At 48.3% G+C, this 5,782-nt stretch overlaps 1 pseudogene; it reads left to right on the forward strand.

Annotated features, from left to right (window-relative positions):
* The first annotated feature begins 210 nt into the window (after window positions 1-210).
* Window positions 211-2,510, forward strand: LOC148517613 (uncharacterized; annotated as a pseudogene).
* The last annotated feature ends 3,272 nt before the right edge of the window (window positions 2,511-5,782 follow it).

The following is a 5,782-nucleotide window of genomic DNA, read 5'->3' on the forward strand; positions in this document are numbered from 1 at the left end:
GGCGGGCGCAGCTCCTGTGACGTGAGTATACGTGCACTCAGTGCGCGCACGCATGTCACATGTACAGCTGCGTGCATGGGTACACGCGCAGACATGAGCGCTGATAGGCGCTTCTGATCCACCAAGGAAGCGCGCACACGCTGGTCACGTTGGTGCGAAGACCTGTGCTGTACAGCCCGCCCCCTGCAGATTTTACTTCAGTGGCTGAAGATGGAGAACGCAGTCTCCGTGTCTGCTACAGATACTTTGCCTGTGTCCCCATCTGTCAGCCATATTAATAAGAAATACAAAAGAAAATTCTCCACTGACTCTTTCTCACCTGAGGAATTTATATTTAAAAGGAAAAGATTGCTGAACCCTGTCAGGTCAGAAGACAGCAGGGACAGCTCTGAGGCAGACAATAGGGGGGTCATTCAGACCCGGTCGTTAGCGCCGATGCGCTCGGACCGGGTCGATGGCCCCCCACAGAGCATGCGCACGACAGCGCCGGTGCCGTCGTGCGCATGCATGAGACCCGCTACGACCGACAGCGCCGGTCGTAGCGGATCTCGATCCAAAGGGGGCGAGCTGTCGATGTTGATTGACAGCTCGCCCCGTTTGGAAGGCGGGCCGGGGGGTGGCAGCCCAAACGGAGGCATTCCCACAGAGCCAGAAGCTCTCCGGGGCTTACGACAAGGGAGACCCTACCCTAGGGTCTCATCGTAAGCCCCGATGGTCGCGATGGTCTGTGACCATCACCGGAGCGGTCGATAGAGCTGTGGGTGTTAACCCACAGCCTAACGACTGCAACAGAGGCGGGCGGTCAGGATGCAAGCGGCCGCCCAGTTTCTGAGCGACCGCTTGCATCCTCCGACCGCCTCTGAATGAGGCCCTATGCCTCTAGAGGTTCACTCCCCCTCCATTTCACCTTTCTCACACAAGGTTGTGAGGAAAAGTACCCTAAAAAAGAAAAATGTGAGTAATACAAGAGACGCCTGTTCAGGACAAAACGTTGCTTTCCCAGGTATTGCCCGTAGCTGGAATACCTCTATGGTGCGTAATAAACCACCATCTCCTGCACATGGCCGGCATTTATCTCTAGCCAATACCTGGCACCAAGCGCTACCACAAAGGGCCCAGTAAGCAGCGTTCTCTGGGCCTGATTCAGACCCGCTCGCAAGCGGGTCGATGATGGCCCAGTGCACACTCGCGGCGTATGCACTGCGCATGCGCGGCCCTGGAGTGAGCGCAAAAAGCGCTCGCTCCGGGACTCACTACAAAAAGGGTGGCTGTCGATGTTGATCGACAGCTCGCCCCATTTTGTAGGCATGCCGGGGGGGTGGCTTCACAAACGGAGGCGTTCCCATGCAAACGCCTGCCGTTTGTGGGCGGCCCCACTGACATCACCAGTGATGTCAGTGAGAGAGCTTCCGGCTCTATTTCAGCCAGAAGCTCTTTGGGGCTTGCGGCCACGAGACCCTACCAAAAGGGTCTCGTCGCAAGCCCGATGGTCGCGATGGTCTTGACCATCACGACCATCATCATGGCCACGCAATAGCTGTGGGCCGCAACTAAATAGGCCGCAACTAAAAAACCTGCGCCCGCCCTGTTTCAGAGCGAGCGCTCATTTTTTGCGAGCGCCTCTGAATCAGGCCCTCTGGCCCCTACTCAATATGATGACATCAGTCACCACTCAGTAGACCTGGAATCAGAAGAAGTCACCAGGACTTCAGCATCCTCTAAGAGAGGCGAATATAGTGACCTGCAAATGGCCAGAGTGGCATTAGCAGGCATAACACCCCCTAATAAGGTTTACGCCTCTCACTGGGCACTGAGCGAATGCTCCCAGGTGTACAATTATGCCCAGTTAGCCTTCAGAACTGCCCTCATAAAGGAGGATGAAATGGTTCTTCGCAATCATACAGTGATTCCAGATATTCCTGCTCTTTTTGCCCCCGAAATTGACCCAGCACTGTCCTCACTTATTAGTGACAAAACCCAGAGTGACACTATTGACAAATGACTCAGAAAAATCCAGGTTAAAGTGTCTGACGCTGCTGGCCCTCTGCTGTTCGTATTGGACAAAGCGAAAAAAGAGGGATCCTCTAGCAGATCCTTAGACTCATTGGTAGCTTCTAAGAAGGCTCTACTTAAAGCTATAAGCAGAGCGACCCTGATGGTAGGACAGCCTTTCGATTTCATATCGAATACCCATAGAACCTGCTGGCTGGCTAGAGCTGGTCTTTCTGATTTCGCTCCCAAGCCAGTGGAAGTACCTAACCTTGTAGACTCTGATCTTTTTGGCCCAGAATGAATTGATGAAGTTAAAATTAATTACAAAGCCCGCAAATCCTTTGCGGACTTTAAAGGCCACTAGTCCTCCAAACGGCCCCTTCGGCCAGGAGTGTCGTTCTGCATGATCCAGCGGGTTTGACCCGATACCAGCGATGTGCCCTACAAGGACAAAAAGGAGGCTACTACAGGATTCGAGGTGGCAGAGGTGCAGCACCCGCTATCCCCAACCCCTCTAGAAGAGACAGAGGGCATGGTAAGTTGTTTACAAATTCCCTCCCACCTTGGTCTCTCTCATGCAATAGTTTTGTGGAGGGAGATTAATACAGACAAGTGGCTGCTAAACATCATAGAAAAAGGCCTGTCCATCCCACTTTTGAGATTCCCTCGCCAAACATTTCTCTCCTCTACAAATGCCAGTCATCGGCTGGATGACGTTTCGACCCTAGCATTATCTCAGGGAAAAATAGAATTGGCAGACACCTCCAAGAAAGGTTGGACCAGTCACTTCTTCCCCATAAGGAAGCATGATGGTTCTTACAGACCCGTATTGAACGTCAAATCCCTAAATCGGTACATAAGACATCATACATTCAGAATGGAAGGTCTGGCAGAGGTTCCTTTTCTCCTTACTCAAAATGACTATTGCATAAAGACAGACCTCAATGAGGCCTTCCATGTAATTCAGGTCCATCCAAACCACAGAAGGCTTCTGAGATTTCTTTAGAAAGATGTTCTCTACCAATGGACGGTGATGGTCTTTGGGTTGTCCAATGCCCCTTACACATTCACCTGGCTTATGAAAGTGGTAGTGACTCATCTCCGACAAAAACACATTCGCTGCATAATTTATTTGGATGACCTTCTGGTAGTCCATTCAGAATGCAAGCAGCTGCTCTCTCAGTGAGACCTAATCGTATCCCTGATGTGCATCGGACCCTTTCTGGATTTCTTGGCCAGTATGTCTTCAACCTCAAATATTTCCTGTTTGTCAAGGAAACTGGCATCCCTCCTAGCTTTGGCTTTCGCAGCAAGTTGAGCTGAACTCTCCTTGATAGACATTTCACACCCTTGGATGACACCAACCGCAGCGGGTTTCCACATTATACTCAGAGGACACACAAAAACCACTTCATTTCAAAATCCCTTAATGGAGTTTGACCTTGTTAGAGATGAGTCAGATACCTCTCTTGCTTAGTGGAGTGTTTGTCTTTTTATCTCACTATCACTGCTTCACACAGAGGCAACATATCCCAACTCTTTATTACTTGTCATAAACCCTTTCGTACTGCCAGACCTTCCACAATACGAAGATGGATAGTATCTATTATGCGTGATTCCGTTATAGACACTTCACTGTTTAAGGGTCATTTCCTCCGCAGTGCGGCAGTCACTTCGGCAGCTGCAAAAGGGTTGCCTTTGCAATCTATAATGCAGGCTGCTCGTTGGTCCTCCACTCGTACCTTTGTTAGGCACTATTGGAGACCTTCTGATCCCCAGAGGATAGTTTCTCAGAGCAACAACCAGGTATGTGGTAGTCTGCCCACCAGCTGTTGCTAGGTGGCAAGCCTCCCAATGAAAAAAGAGTAGTTTGCAGGAATCTATGACCTCTAAACTTTCTTTGTTTTAGGCAATAGGATTGCCACCTAGCACCAGCACCCACCCTACCCACCCTTTACCTTGCTAGGTCTGTTGGTTTCTCCTTTTATCTCCAATACTGCTAATGGCTCTTCTCCCCTTTGGTTTCAGGCACTCCAAAGGGTCCAAAGAAACAGCAAGCGCAACCACCTAAACAACAGAACTGACTCCACTCCATTGTTCTTCGATTGCCGAAAGTCTGCTTGAAATCTACCTATGTTTCCTGGTTCTAAGATGTTTCTTAGGTTTAAACAGTTCCTTCCATTTATCAGTTCTTCTTCTACTCCTGGTTGACTAAGTTTACGAAGACTACTATTAAATACTGTTCATTCTGCATCCCTTAGTCTCTCGTCCTTATTGGTATGCTAGCAATATGTTAGGGGTTACACACCTCCCACCTATTGTTCTCCTCAGTATTGCCATCTGTAAGCTTCCATAAAATCTGCAGGGGACGGGCTGTTCAGCGCAGGTCATTGCACGCACGTGATCGTGTGTGCACACACGTCCTTGCTGGCTCAGAAGCGCCTATCAGCACTCATGTCCACCGAGCGCGTGCATACACACGTCACAGGAGCTGCCCCACCCAGCTCAGAAGGTAAGTGGAAATTATTTTCTTTACCTACTCCAGCGGTAGTCAGGAGGCTTGCCTACCTATCCACCAGCTGTTGCTAGGTGGCAATCCTATTCCCTAGAACAAAGAAAGTTTGCAGGTCATAGATTCCTGCAAATTACTGTTTTTCAATTCTTTCTCCAAGTGTTCCGGGAGTCGCAGTGGGCAAGAGAAATATGGTGCTGTCTTTCGCATTTGTGAAAGAAATCAAATAAATCCAACTGTAGGCTCCTTTTCTCAACGTACAGATTGACCTTTACTGCAAGATCTGTGCCGGCATTACAAAGTATATAAATAATGTAGTTTTTCACATGTGAGAAGCAGCAAATACTTAAAATTACTTTTTGCTAATCTTTTTAAATAGACCCCTTAGTACCTGGCACCGACCGTGTTTCCAGTACACTTTCTATTGCAGTCACATAGGCTGGATTAATAGATGAGAATTAAGTTTTTAAAATTGCTTATTGAATTCAGCAGATAACAGCAATATGGGAAGCACTATTTGTTTCCCACCAAGGCCCTATCTGATAAAGTTTGTATGTTTTCCCTGTGCTTGCATAGGTTTCTTCTGGGTGCTCTGATGTCCTCACACAATCCAAAAATACATACAGTACCTACAGGCTAATTGCATTCTGGTAAAATAAAAAATAAGATAGGGAATATATGGATTAATTCAATTAGGAGCAAGAGGGTGAGTGGCCTTTGCAATGGAAGCTGAACTTGCTCTATTTCAGCCTGATCTTACCCCGGACTCGTTGATGTTTATATGCAACAAAATATCCACATCTTCATCAGTACCCTAAGTGCAACATTTAGCTGCACTTTCTCGTGAACATGACTCATGCTGGGTAGACACTAGATGATATGTCGTCTGATCCCACGGAACAGGCTGACATATCAGGCACATCATTTAGTGTGTACCCACTATGCGCACCGCAGCTGCCCGAACTCTGGGTCAGCAAGTTCAGTGGTGCCGGTGAACAACATATTGGGTGGGTTGGTCACCCTATTGTGCACTGTGCACCGACCGTCTGATATGTCATTCATCTGCACCTTCGTGCGTCGCATGTGTACCCATCTTAAGTCACTCTTGAATTGATCCCCATACATTGTAAACTCCACTAAGGCAGAGACTGATATATCAGTTAGATATCATCTCCTGTCACTTTACAGGCTGTGTTTGAAAAATGACAGTTAGGAGCTGATTGGTTGGTACTTGATCTCTCCAAGGCTTAGTATATCTCCCCCATAGAGATACGAAAA

This window comes from Taudactylus pleione, unplaced genomic scaffold (assembly GCF_031769625.1).
Source record: "Taudactylus pleione unplaced genomic scaffold, aTauple2 ptg000214l, whole genome shotgun sequence".
In the NCBI taxonomy this organism is placed as follows: domain Eukaryota; kingdom Metazoa; phylum Chordata; class Amphibia; order Anura; family Myobatrachidae; genus Taudactylus; species Taudactylus pleione.